Source organism: Amblyomma maculatum, chromosome 4 (genome assembly GCF_055883805.1).
Source record: "Amblyomma maculatum isolate TAMU_Amacu chromosome 4, ASM5588380v1, whole genome shotgun sequence".
NCBI classification, from domain to species: domain Eukaryota; kingdom Metazoa; phylum Arthropoda; class Arachnida; order Ixodida; family Ixodidae; genus Amblyomma; species Amblyomma maculatum.
In genome coordinates this window covers 126,602,285-126,617,286 of record NC_139347.1, presented here as the reverse complement: position 1 = coordinate 126,617,286, position 15,002 = coordinate 126,602,285, and the positions used below count along the sequence as shown (strand labels likewise).

Sequence of the window (15,002 nt, the reverse complement as noted above, 5' to 3'; positions counted from 1 at the left end):
CGTCGCGCACGAGTCCACGGGTTTTACGCCTGCGGAATTGGTCTACGGAAAAAACCTTCGTTCACCTTTGCAACTACTGCGTGAGGGCTGGGAAGGCCAAGAAGAAAACCCCTTGGTAACGGAGTATGTGCTCTCACTACTGAAACGCCTGCACAAAACTCGAGAGCTGGTTAAAGCAAATCTTGAAAAGGCTCGAGCTCGGGGTAAGGTTTACTATGACAAAAACAGTCGCCTCCGAGTGTACAAGGAAGGAGACAAAGTGCTGCTCTTACGATCTGCAAGGGCAAATAAATTGCAAGGTCAATGGGAAGGACCAGCGACTATCCAGCAAAAGCTATCTGAGACAAACTATGTCGTAAAACTTCCTGGACGTCGTAAAGAGGTACGCATATATCACTGCAACCTAATGAAGCCCTACGTGGAAAGAGTGCAAGTCGTCAGCATCGCACTAAACCAACCAGAGGAAGTTCAGCCTCATATTCCTTACTTGGAGAAAACCGGCAGATTGTTGACTGTCGGAGAAATTTTGGAGGCTACTACTGATACGAAACTTGGTAGTGATCAGCTGGCGGATCTGACTGCCCTAATCGAAAAATACCAACATCTGTTTTCTACAATTCCCGGAAAGACCACCCTAGTCCAGCACGATATTGAAGTGACTAGTCAGTCGCCAATTCAGTGCAAATCATATCGCTTTTCCCCACGTCAAGAAAAACTTTTGAAAGATGCTGTAGATCAAATGCTTGAACTGCAGCTAATCGAGAAGGGAGAAAGCGATTATGTGTCTCCTATGATTTTAGTAGAGACTCCCGGCAAAGATCCGCGTCCATGTGTGGACTACCAGAAGTTAAATGCCGTTACGGTAACGAAGGTCTACCCAATCCCGAACATTGAAGCCTGCATCGAGAAAGCAAGCAGGGCAAAGTACATATCGGTCATCGATCTTGTCAGGGGATACTGGCAAGTACCACTTACTGAACGCACAAGCAACCTGGCCGCATTCATGACTCCATTCGGTGTCTTCAAGCCACTTGTTCTAAGTTTTGGTCTAAAAAATGCTCCGTATGCATTTTCAAGGCTAATGAATCAGGTTCTAGCCGGACCAGAGGATTTCTCATTGCCCTACTTGGACGATATAGCAATTTTTTCAGACACATGGGCGGACCACCTCCAACATTTGCAGCAGGTCTTAGCTCGCTTGCAAGACGCAGGCTTAACGGTCAAGGCTGCGAAGTGTAAATTCGCCCGTAATGAAGTGGAATATCTGGGTCATATAGTCGGCCAAGGAGTATGACGACCACAACAACTTAGAGTTCAGGCTATCAAGGAGTTTCCATTGCCGCAAACGAAGAAGGGGTTGATGTCTTTCATCGGATTGGTGAATTACTACCACCAGTATATTCCCCAGTTCTCGGAAAAGGCGAGTCCACTAACAGATGCCCTCAAGAAAAAGGAACCCAATAACATTGTGTGGGACGATCATAAGCGTAAAGCGTTTGAGTCCCTGAAGCTGTCGTTGATAACTCAGCCTGTGCTGGCTACTCCAGACTACACGAGGACTTTCTTGGTACAATGTGACGCTAGCGAAAGAGGGATGGGCGTGGTGCTAAGCCAAGAAAACCAAAAGGGGGAAGAACATCTTATTTTGTTTGCCAGCAGGAAGCTTACTTCGAGGGAGCAAGCTTACAGTACTATTGAGAAAGAATGTGCTTCCTTGGTGTGGGCTGTTGAAAAGCTTCGCTGTTACCTCTGGGGCACTGAATTTATTCTCATTACCGATCATCGACCGTTGACATGGCTCCAGCAACTGTCTCAAAAGAACGGCAGATATAACGATAAATTAAAAGAATAACTCCTGCTTTACAGTCCAGACGTAATAATAATTACAGAAACGTGGTTGCACTATTCCATACATGACTCTGAAATCGTCCCTGCGTCTTACACACTTCTTAAATCTGATAGGGACAGCCGTGGTGGTGGTGTTGCTATTGCCATTAAGCAGAACCTCTACTTCAAGGAAGAGGAAGGCATGGACGGCCATGAAAGTGTTTGGTGCACGATAACAACGGGTAATGCTAAAATACTAATCGGTGGTATTTATAGGTGCCCGAACGCCACAGATGACTATCTTTTGAAATTGCATGACTATTTGAATTCTAAAATGAAAGAACGAACTAAAATCATATTATCTGCAGACTTCAATTTACCCGGAATTGAATTTAACTCTCCAGGAATATGCTTTTGTCGTAAAGCATAAGAGAGGTAAACTTCACGCAAACGCAGATTTCTTAAGTCGGGCGCACGAATAAGTATGCCATCTTGTGTTCTTGTTTCTTTTGCTCATCTGCATCATTGTAAATAGTCTCATCATGCAATCATTCATGCTCCCTACTCTTTTCAAAGTTTTCGATAGTAAGTTTTTAAAGGTGAAAATCTGGTTGCCTTTAGAAAGACTTGTGGGCAGTGTAATGTGGAAAAGAAACGACACTTTTGGTGAACAAGATGGAGGTTTCGGGCACCTCGGTGGCTTTTGTGGGGCTTGGTTGTTGTTGTTGTTTTCTTCCCCGTCTACTCAGTCGTCAGCCTCTTTCAAGAATAAATGAGTCACCGGCAGCATCGACCGAAGGTTGCAAGGGACATGCACCGTCAGGTCAATGCTGTAATCCTGGGCAGTACAGTCTAAGGAAAATAAAACCGCAGCAGACACAGGACGGAGGCTAGAGACAACACAGGGCGGTACTGGCAACTGAAACGTTTATTGAAAAAACTGGGGCTTTTTTCCTTATGTCTCACCAACTGGCCCACACATCTACCCTGCTAAGTACAGTCTACACCTTTTCAACGGCACGGAGGTCGTGGCACTGACGTTTGCTTCTTTTCATGGTTGTGCTACACCCACCCGCCAGAGCGCTGTGGTGATGTGCAGTGGTGATGTGCAGTGGTGATGTGCTTGTCCTTTCATCTGTGGACTACGCCACACCGAATCTCCGAAGCGGGACTTCACCAGCGCTGAACTGGTCGTCATGACTGTTTTATGGATCAGCGGTGTTATTCAAGGACCTCACTGTGGTTGACTTGCGAATGTCGGATAGTTCACGGCTGTGTACAACAGTGGAGTGAAAACTTATTCAATGTGCCTGATGCCATCCTAAAAGGGGGAGGAGTTGTTACGTTCTTCGGCTGATAACGCCCTCTTTCACGCAGAACGTATCGTTCCGTCTTGTTCATGATGACGCGTATGATAAGCCCCGATATCGGGGGCAATATAAGCGCCTCGTCCGAGCGCTGCGTCGCTCTTTCCTGCCCGGCTGCCGAGATGAAATAAAGGCATTCCTGACAAGCTTCAGTGCGGCCGCTTGCTCGTCGTTCGTCGAAACACCCAGAAACGTAACAGTTCACACCTATGGCACACATCATTTATAGCCTCTGCACTGTCTAGCAAGAATCTCAATTATGTCAACACAAGCAGCTGTATAAATCTAACTCACCAAATTTTCCATGAGTTCCAGCTCGTAAGCTACCTCATTGCCGGTGACGGTGGCACGTGCCTTTACCTAGATCGACATAATTTTCCTCCGCTAGCGATGACCCCCTTGGGCAGGGGGCAGTGAATGTATTGCAAACTATTGGGAAATCGTTCAGCATACAGACTGGAATGTAGGCTGGTACCTCGACCAGACTCGTCGTTAAGTAATAAAGAGGCAGTCGTGAGATGACGACTCCAAGCATACACATACTCACACCAGATTTCGGACAACCATATGTTCCCGGATGCAAGATCCAACGAGTGTACACACTGTGGGTTGAGAGGTTTCCTTGAACATATAATCTCCCAAATTCTCCTAGGAGGGCACTAAATAGAATCCTGGGAGACCCTGCTGCATAATTTGAACCTTGGGCTCCAATTTTGCTGCCAAAATTTTTGGCAGCAAAACCAATCGAAGATCTCTTCTTTTCAGTTATCAGACAACAATATATAAAATTTTGAAATAAATATAAAAGGTCGACCGACCATCTTTTGTTCGATCTTAGGTGGAAGCATCCATGTATGAAAATATTTGTTCAAGGTTCACAAAGGATGTTAATGACCCCGGCAACATTCCTGAAAATCTAAACCTGCACTGACTGTATATGCCAAGCCAGCTGCATAGTCCTTGACACACCCAAACTCCTACATGCACATTGTGTCAGAAAACTGTGCAATGATGTCACAAATACTTGATTGTTTTTTTTTTTTTTTTCAGTGAACCTCCGTCATAGTCAATGTGCTAGCGATGAATAACGAATGCGAGAGCAAGCATTTCCACAAACTTTAGAAAAGAATTAATATTTTCTACACCTCCCTTGAGTCTAATACTTGACTGTGATGGTCTTCAAACACAACGGAAGTGCGTGATAAGCTTTGCACAGCCTTATAATTTGGTGTCTCTGCTCCTTTAAACTGAACTGCTGTCTAAATAAGGTCTTCCAGCCAGCTGAATCTATAGCTGGCTCCTTAGAAAATGACATTATATGAGTTTCGTTAGCTTTAGCATGCGCAATAGACATTTTAAAATGTGTGCATGTTCCTAATGAGACTTTTTTGATGAGGAATTTAAATTAATTTTCTTTAAAGGGTACAATAATGGCCCGTAAGAAACAGACATGTTATTTTGCCATATCGTCTCTTCCTGATGAGATATTTTAAATCTAAATGCATATTTTAAATCAGGATTCTATTTTGCACATGCATGCTAAGTTTCAATAAAATATGCTGAAAAAGAAAAAAACCTTTTCAAGACCTCCATCCCCCTCAATTGGCTCTTCAGTTATAGCCAGCCATAGCCAGAGCCCCAGCCCTACTAGGTCTTAAAGCCTTAAGAAAGGTGTATGAATGCAAGCTAGTTACCCATGATCTGCTGAAGCAATGATCTGCTTGGAGAAACTAAAGGCATTTGCTGCCTTGGACAAGGTTCAAGAGAGCTTGGACACACTAACCGAGTTCAATACCACTGCAGTCCTAGGTTCAAACGTGGTGTAAAAGGTTATAATATTCGCTGGTGGCAAATAAACTGGTTGAGATACGACTTGAACACCCAATGTTTCTTGCAGCTAATGGAAACAAGCTTCCTCGCACTTATTTCGGTTCAGCGAAATTTCATTTCAGCAAACTTTCCCCAGAGGTCCTTTCAAGCTCATTCCAATTAAGTTTCACTTCATTCAACTTGGGAGAGAATTTGGCTTCATTGGTTTTTCCAAATTTATGTCAAAGAATATCTTCTGCAGTGTATGAAACCTTGCACTACAAAACCAGGCAGACATGCTTGTGAACAGAACACACTGTTTCACTATTGCGAATTCAGCTATAGTGAAATATTGCTGTGATTTGCAATCCTGCATAAAGAGCCAAATGACAAGTGAAATAGCTACAGTAGAATCTCGATGATACGATTACGGCTGGTACGAATTTCGGGATGATACGAATTTTAAGAATGCTTTGAACGGACTACATTGTATAGAATACGTTAAGATTCGGGGTAATACGAAGAATTTCTGAACCCGCCGCAGTTGCTACGAACGTGCAAACCAGTCGCACATGTGAGCGGGCGGGCGCGGCTGGCCTCAAGAGGGTAACATAACTGACGCGGCCGCCGCTAACTCCTCCTCCCCCCCCCCCCCCCCCGGCCGCAAATGATGTGAATGAACGTTGTACAAACACACAAAGCCACCGAGCAGCTCAGCGCAAGAGCTCACAGGGGGAGAGGGTACCCACCGCGGCCGCTGCCTCTCCTCACCAACCCCCCTCACCCCACTAGCCACCCTACCCCCACCTCCCTTTCGTAGCAAACCGACGAGCACTAGACAAGGACCACCAAGGCAAGGCACGTGCCCAGTCGTGTACGTCATTCATTCGCTGGCAGCTCATTGGTCTACTGAAAAGTTGTTTCGCCGGCTATTTTCAGGAGGCCTGTGACGCTGGCTGCCCCTGCAGTAGTTCACCTTGGTAGTTCTCCGTTCGCCGCTTCTTTCTGTCGTTCGCTGTGACGTGAAGTGTCCAAACGTTAGAAAGACGCAAGCGTTCGCTGCTGCCGAAATGTCGCGGAAGCGTAAAGCCCTTTCTTTTAATGAAAAGCTTGAAGTGCTGAAGAGGGTTGACGAAAATCCTAAGAAGAAGCGTGTCGACTTAGCAAAAGAGCTAGGGTTGGCACCGTCGATGCTCTGCACCATTGTACCATTGTTGGGCAGCGAGATGCCATCTTGAAGAATGTGCAGCACTTCGGTGCGAATGTGAAGCAAGCTAAAACAGCGACCCATGTCAAGTTGGAAGAGGTTCTGCTGACTTGGTTCCGCGAAGTGACAGCGGCCGACGTCAACGTGGACGGCAAGGTGCTACGTGAAAAAGCCGACACCGTCGCGCTTTCGCTTGGAATTGAAAACTTCCAAGCGTTTGGGGGATGGCTGCACGGACTTGTCTACCGGGTCGTCTCAGGTGAAGGCAAGAAAGTGGACCAGTCAGCTGTAGATGAGTGGCTGAACACGCTGCCGGTGCTGATTTCAGAATACGCGCCACGCGACATATTTAATGCCGACGAGGCGGGCCTCTTTTTCAACCTTCAACCGGAAAGAAGTTTGTGCGTAAAAGGCCAGGCATGCCAGGGCGGCCAAAAAAGCAAGGAGAGAGTAACAGTACTCTTTTGCTGCAACTTGGATGGATCCGAGAAACTCCAGCTTACCGTCATCGGTAAGTCGAAGAAACCGAGGTGTTTCCGATCGACGGGGCGTTTGCCTGTCTTTTACAAAGGTAACCGAAAGGCGTGAATGACTGGAGATTTTTTCCGTGACTTCTTTACAAGCCTTGATCAGAAAATGGCGTCAAGAAACCGAAAAATTTTGCTTTTCGTGGACCAGTGCTCTGCCCACCCAAAGGAAATGACATTCAATAACGTGAAAGTCAGGTTCCTGCCGGCGAACACTACCAGCCATCTTCAGCCACTGGACGCTGGGATAATTAGAAATGTGAAACATCATTTCAAAGGACTTCTAGTGAGGCATCTGCTGGCGAAAATTCACCCTAAAGAAGCAAACTTGCGGATCAGTCTCTTAGATGCTTTGCACTTTCTAGCCATGCCGTGGGATAATGTAACTTCAGACACAATCTCGAACTGTTTTAGAAAGTGCGGATTTGCCATCGAACTTGATGCAGCTTCGGCAGGAGATTGTCAAGAGCCAGATGAAGACCTCACAATTGATGGCTGGGACAATCTGGAAACTGAAGCTTCGGCTCGGGACTTCGTTACCGCGGACGACAACGTCGCGACCTGTGGACTGAGGTCTATTGAAGACCGTCAACGAAGCGAATAATTGCGAAAATGAGCCTGACAGCGATGGCGATGCTGACGACGAGCGTGATCAGCCGCCGTCAACGGCAGATACTCTTCACGCTTTGGACGTTCTTCGCCGCACCGTAAGTGCCGGCAGCGTGAGCGACGAAACCGCGGCACGGTTTTATGCCTTTCAGGCGGAGCTTGTCCGCGACATCAGCAGCAAAGAAGTGCAGGTAAGCATTACGGACTTTTTCGGCCACAAGTAGTTCGCTATAATAAAGTTTGGTTCATTTTCAATTCATTCCCATGTGGAAGTTGACTTGTTTTGGATCATACGAATTCGGGATGATACGAATATTTTGAGTGCTCCCTTGGAATTCGTATCATCGAGATTCTACTGTACATGAATGTCATAGTGATTCACCAGAAAATCTGGTGTTGTCGTTATGAGCAAAGCCTCACAAGATGGCACTGGCAAGTGATAGCCGGCAAATGACATGGTCGCGCACTGACTGGCCATGGGCTTGCCTGACATTACGCTTGGCAGGAGCTACCAAATTGGGCCTCTCCTCTCATATGGGAGGGTTAGATCAGAACCTAGTCTTCCAGGACCCTTGCATTCCAAGTGAGACACGTTACCCCTTGGCCACGCAGGCATATTAACACAGCTTGGTTAAAGTCGGGCTTGATATGTTGGGTGGTAGCTCACGCTATCACGTCATAACCTTAAAGGCGGAGCTTAAGTGTCCCTTACATAATTTTATTAAGGGCGGACGAGGGTCTTAAGACTAACTTTTTTATTTATGGGTAGAACCCCATGAAACTTTGCATAAAGATGTGTTTTTATCTCCAGATTCCAAAATTGTAATCATAACTGAGCTGGTGATTTTAGATCAAAAGTTAGGTATTTTCAAAGCCTAGAGTGTAATTAGATAATTTCTTACGTACTGTAGTGAACTATGCGATTATATTACGAAGACGAGGATGAACTATACTCCGTTTTATACATCAGGTGCAACGCAGCGAAAGCTACGCAAGTAGTCCGCAAGAAAAAAAACAGGAGGCGTATCACTACGCGCTCGTTCTGTAGGCGAGTGGTTCCTGCCGAAACGGGCTCTATTCCGAGCATACACGTTTGCAATAACATGCTTCGCATGCTTAGACATCTTCACAGACGGATCTTATACAGTCGACTCTCGATAATTCGAAGCCGCTTAATTGGAATTTTCGGTTAATTAGAAGTGAAGTGCTGGTCCCGTCAGTTTTGCATGTAATCCTATGGAAGAAATCGCTCGATAATTCGAAGTCCTCAGCCAATATTATTGTTTAATTGGAAGTTAATATTCAGTCGGGATCCTCGATTCGACTGTCATTTTTTGGTAGAATGTGCAATTTTTAAGTTCCACAACAGCTCCGTGCTCCGCGTTGGTGTCATCAACACCGCAGCCGTCCGCAGCGCCGCCCTTCTTGGAGCGGCGCGGTTATTCATCGCGGAGGCCAAGCGGGTGCCATAGGTGCGCGCAGCGCTGCATACTGGCAGTGGCGAGATTATGCAAGATTAGGCTTGCAGCGAACGTCGACTTTGTCGAGGCGTGTGTTGGTCGAGCGCCCTTGTTGCATTGTGCGAGTAGAGTGTTGGCTAGTTTGTGCTGCGGGTGATTCTACGCTTCGGAATTGTAGTCGTGCTGTTGATAGCCATGGCAAACCGTGGCTCTTATCGCACGCTCGACCTGATGACGAAAATCGAGGTTTCGAAGGAAGTGGACAAGGGAGGTGCCGCCAAAAAAGACATTGCGCGGAAGTACGGTATCAAGCCGAACACGCTTTCCAACTTCATCAAGAACAAGCGCACAATAATGGATGCATTTGAGAACAACAAGTTCAAGACGTCTCGGAAGCGAATGCGCACAGGTGCTTACCCAGAGTTGGAGAAGGCTCTGCTGGTTTGGATTAGGGAGGCCCGGAGCAACAAACTTCCGCTCAGCGGAGATATCGTTGCGATGAAAGCCCGAACGCTTGCAGAAATGTTGGGGATCGATGACTTCGTTTCGTCTGATGGATGGCTGACGCGTTTTAAAGATCGCCATGACCTGGTTTTTAAAACCATGTGTGGTGAAAAAGCGTCCGTTAACCAGGAAACATGCGCAGCGTGGAAGGACAGAAAGCTGCGGGAATACCTAAGCGAATACAAGCCGGAAGACATCTTCAACGCAGATGAGACTGCACTCTTCTATCGGCTGTTACCAGAGAAGACCCTGACGTTCAAGGACGACGACTGTGCTGGGGGCAAACGCAGCAAGGAAAGGGTGTCGGTGCTGATCGCGGCAAACATGACTGGCACGGAACGATGCCGCCTACTCGTTATCGGGAAATCCGCCAAGCCAAGGTGCTTTAAAGGCATAAAGACGCTGCCTGTGGACTATGAGTCAAACAAGAAAGCATGGATGATGGCCGAAATTTTCAAGAGGTGGATAACCAAATTGGACCGCAAGTTTGCTGCCTCAAACCGCAAGATGTTGTTTCTTGTGGACCACTGCAGTGCTCACGTGAATGTGCCAGCCTTGAGTGCTATATGCCTTGCCTTTTTGCCTGCAAACACAACATCTGTTTTGCAGCCAATGGACCAAGGCATCATAAAGAATGTTAAGGTACTGTACAGGCGGCACCTCCTCGAGCGCATGGTTTTGTGTATGGACAACTCCACAAAATACGAGGTGAGCCTGCTCAGTGCCATGCATATGTTAGCGCGAGCATGAGATTGTGTAAAACAAGACACGATCGCAAACTGCTTCGGGGCTTGTGGTTTTGTGGCAACTTTGGGGGATGCCTCTGCAATTTCTTCGGAGGAAGCGTCAACAAGCGAGCTTGACGGCACTGATTTTGGTGATGCTCTTGGGGACGTCAACTTTGAAGAGTACGTCGCCGTAGACAAGGCGGTCGAAACGTGCGGTGCGCTGACGGATAGCGAGATTGTAGAGATTATTCGGCCCCAGGAATCGACCCAGGACAGCGACGACGACGACGTTGAAGACGAGCCGCAACCAAAGGCTGCCGATGTAGCTGCGGGCCTTGCTCTCGTGGAGCGCTTTTTTGCCGCTGAAGGTAACGCGGAAGAAGCGTTCCACCACGTCTACAGCCTGCAGAACTTGCTTTCAGCAGTGCGATTCGGCAAGAATAAGCAAAGCAAGATGACCGACTATTTTTCTTAAGAAAAAATCTCGATTTCGTTACTAATAAAGATGCTGTTTTTGTGTTTTATGGTTAATTGGAAGTTCGTTTAATTCGAAGTTTTTTGCGGTCCCCGTGAATTTCGTATTAACGGGAGTCGACTGTAGAAAAAATGCGCACCAAAGAACCATTTTCTCAAAAAGAGATGCGCAGTGCAGAGGGCACAGCCAGCGCCATCTGGTGGCACAGCTGGCAAGGTTGCGGGGCAGCAAAATGCGGCACGAACAAAAACGACATAAAAAAAACATACAAATTAGCCGAATCCGACTTTTTCTCCCTAAAAAATGTGCTTTTTATGAAGTTGATGGCAAATGTAAAACGTATTAAGCTTGCAGACAAAGCAACTATTATTTTCTGTCGTCAAGAGCAGGCACTATTTTTTATCGCGGATGCGGAGAGCGCAAACAAGAGCTGTAGCTTTGGTAGTGTTGCACTTGATGTATGAAACGGAGTATAGGCGAGAATATCACGAAGACGAGGATAAGACGAGGACTTTATAAACGCATGCCACAACTTTGACGAATTACGCAAGCGCCGTAATATCACTCGTTCTTCGCTCTCACACCCGGTGCCGCTTGCAGCTTTAACACCTGACGCAGACCAGTCGACTTTGATCCCTCAAATAAAGCAGTTCGTTCGAGAAGAAGTTGCCCGTCAACTATCGCTCGTTCGCCAACGTCCTGACGCTTACACTTCTTTAGTGCCAAAGTTGCAGCAAGTCATCCGCGAACAAGTTGCGGAAGCACTCCCCACGCTTGCTGAAGCTCCTTCTGTTGCTCCTTTGACATACGTCGGAGCACCAGTCCAGTATAGTCAACCTGCTGTTCCAGCCCCATTGACCTACGCGGCTGTGGCTGCGCGGCCACCGCCTGAGCCGTCACCACCCATGCAGCTTGCCCTACGCCCTGCACAGCCTCCTCAAATGGCTCCGCTTCATCCTCCCACTCCGCGTTATTACAACCCTTGGCGTACTTCGGACAATCGCCCTATTTGCTACTACTGTGGTTTCGCTGGACATGTGGCCCGTCAATGTCGTCGTCGCATGGCCGCGCCTCCCGAGCCTGCGTCTCCTGACTACTCCCCACCGCTGCTTCGTTCTGCCCACTCTCCGCCTGCGTATGCCACAGAACAGCGTTCGTATACAACCCATCGTTCTCCTTCCCCGCGTCACCGGTCACTGTCACCAATGCGCCGGCGACCACCACCTGCTGACGAGGGAAACTAAGCTCCGCGGTTCCTGAGGCAAGGACTGCGCGCTCTGCGAAAAGCTCAAGGCCTCATATTTTGCCCACGAACGTTATAATGATCTCTATCGATGGTCTGTCCGTATATGCGCTGGTCGATACGGGCGTTACAGTGTCAGTGATTCATGAGCGACTCTGCAGACGATTACGAAAAGTTACATTATTTAACGGTTTGTCGCTCCGCACTACCAGTGAAGAGAGGATTGCACCTTTAGCAGCATGTACAGCGTGTGCCGTCATTGAAGGTCTTTTGTACAATGTCGAGTTCAAAGTTTTGTCGTCTTGTTCCCACGACGTGATCCTCGGATGGGACTTCTTGTCTAAAAATAATGCGGTGATCAATCGCACCCGAGCTGAAGTAGAATTTTCTGCACTGTGCGACGCACTACCCGACGACAATCGTTCAGTGTGTCCTCAAAAGCTCACCATCGCTGAAGATGTCGACGTAGCACCAGAGGCTTGTGCCCTTGTACCTCTTTCGTGTCCTGCCGTGTCAGCCGTTAGTGTTTTATTTACGCCGTCTGCATCAACAGCACCTGCCGCTGCCATGTGCTGTTCTCGGTGTTTACGGTGGCTTCACGAAGCTACTCATCTACAATCCGTCTCCGTGCCCAATTACTCTGCTACGTGGGGAATCTTCCGGTTCTATTGAACCAGCCCACCTTCTCTCTGACCTGGACGCCTCCGAGACCTACCATAATAACTACATCGATGTTCTGCAGTCCGATCCGACGCCCGATTCGTTGCCAGACGACTTCTTCCGAACCACCATCGATGACGCTCTTCCTTCCACCTACCGTACATAGCTTGTGGCCCTTTTACAGACGTTTCCATTCGCCTTTGATGCCGCCCACACACCTCTCGGCCGCCCTTCCACAGTCGCGCATCACATTCAGACCGGCTCTAACTCTCCTTTTCGACAGCGCCCCTATCGTGTGTCAGCGGCACAGCGTCTCATGATCAATGAGCAAGTTGAGGACATGCTACAACGTGGTGTAATCCGTTCATCTCAAAGCCCCTGGTCTTCACCAGTGGTGCTAGTAAAGAAGAAAGATGGTTCGTTTCGCTTTTGTGTCGATTACCAGCGGCTCAACAAAATTACCCACAAGGATAATTACCCCCTTCCGCGTATAGACGACGCTCTTGACTGCCTCCAAGGTGCCGAATACTTTTCTGTTCGTCTCTTGATTTACGTTCCGGTTACTGGCAAGTGCCAACGGCCGCCTATGACAGAGAGAAGACCGCATTTGTGATGCCGGATGGCCTCTATGAATTTAACGTGATGCCCTTCGGTCTGTGCAATGCGCCCGCCACATTCGAGAGGATGATGGATAACATCTTGCGGAAGTTCAAGTGGCACATCTGCCTCTGCTACTTGGACGACATTGTTGTCTTTTCCACCGACTTCTCTACGCACCTAGAGCGCTTGCGGCAAGTTTTGGTTCGCCTTACTGACGCCGGCCTGCAACTGAATCTCAAGAAGTGTCACTTCGGTGCCAGGAAGTTGACCATTTTGGGGCACATCGTCTCTAAGGAAGGCGTTCGCCCTGATCCGGCCAAGCTTCGCGCAGTGGTGGAGTTTCCTAAGCCGGTCTCGCTCAAGCAACTTCGAAGCTTCATAGGTCTATGCTCCTATTTTCGGCGCTTCGTGCGAAATTTTGCTTCTATAATTGCACCCCCGAGGAAACAGTGACCTAACGGCGTGGTCGGTCGAGTGCGACGAAGCGTTCACCGCGGAAACAGTGACCTAACGGCGTGGTCGATCGAGTGCGACGAAGCGTTCACCGCATTGTGCCGTCTTTTGACTTCGCCACCAATCCTTCGCCACTACGATCCGACAGCACCCACCGAGGTCCATACTGATGCGAGTGGCGTTGGCCTCGGAGCTGTCTTGGCACAACGGAAAAACGGCTTTCACGAATACGTCGTCGCGTACGCGAGTCGTGTCCTCTCTAAAGCTGAATGCAATTACTCAGTTACGGAAAAGGAGTGTTTGGCAATTGTGTGTGCACTAACGAAATTCCGACCCTACCTGTACAGTCGCCAGTTCGACGTCGTCCCGGACCACCACGCGTTATGTTGGCTGTCCTCTCTTAAGGACCCATCCGGCCGCCTCGCACGATGGGCTCTCCGCCTTCAGGAATTTGACATCCGCGTTATATATCGCTCTGGCCGCAAACACATGGACGCCGACGCTCTGTCTCATTCTCCCCTCTGCAACGAACCTGCTTGCTCCACGGCGGCTGACCCCATCCTCTCCTCTCTAACCATCGCTGACATGCCTGCGGAGCAGCGCAAAGACCCGTGGCTCGCATCTCTTATCAACATCGTGTCCACTTCTCCTAACGCTGCTGCGCCTTCTCGGACTTTAAGCCGTCAAGCACCACACTTTGCCCTATGAGACGGTCTTCTCTACCGCCGCAATTATATGCCTGATGGTCGACGGTGGCTTCTCGTCATTCCCCGCCATTTACGACATATTTGCCCCTCTTTCCATACCGACCCTCAGTGTGCCCATCCTGGTGTAGTCAAGAAGTTTCAAAGAATTTCTCAACGCTAGGGGTGTGCGAATATTGAATCGAATAGCACAGCATTCGATATTCGCTTCGAACCAAATTCTCGGTATTCGAAATTTCGAAGTATTCGTCTCCCGTGAATTGTGTTTCTGGGACGCTCGCCCGTTTGCTTTGTGTGGTTTCGGTTTCGAGTAATGCCGCATAGATGGCTTTTTACACGAAAGCGTATACAGGTCGTTCGCCCGAAAATTCGTCGGCCCCCCTCCTTTTTTTCTTTTTCAAGAGTTGCGGAAAAGATTATCAGACAGGACAGATGCAAAGATAAACACGCAGCCCTACCACGCTATCGCTTCATTCAGTCAGGTGACGAATCATGCGTACCGAACATGGGCGACCGTTCTCGGAGTGGCGAAAAATTCAGTGGCAGCCCGGAGACTCGATGTCGCCGAAGTGTATACTTACGTCAATGGGAAGGGCGCCTTTAGCGTGTGATAACGGCAAGCTTATTGCGCACCCGTGGAGCGTTATACTGCCGTGAACGCTCGGCATAGGGGAGGCTGCAGACTTAAAACGTGACTGCCGAACTTTAGTAGAACGAAATGATAGCATCCATCTGTGACAGGCGTCTTTTCTTGCGATTTTGACTGCTTGCGCGTTGATGGGAATGGAACGCCGTCGTGATCAGGGCATTGAGCCGTCTTCGGTGGTGT

The 15,002-nt window shown here is 48.4% G+C and overlaps 1 protein-coding gene across 3 annotated transcripts in view; it reads right to left on the bottom strand.

Moving 5' to 3' along the window:
- Positions 1-15,002, bottom strand: part of Pex16 (peroxisomal biogenesis factor 16) — a 170,585-nt gene that overhangs the window by 17,898 nt on the left and 137,685 nt on the right. The gene's annotated exons all lie outside the window — the stretch shown is intronic.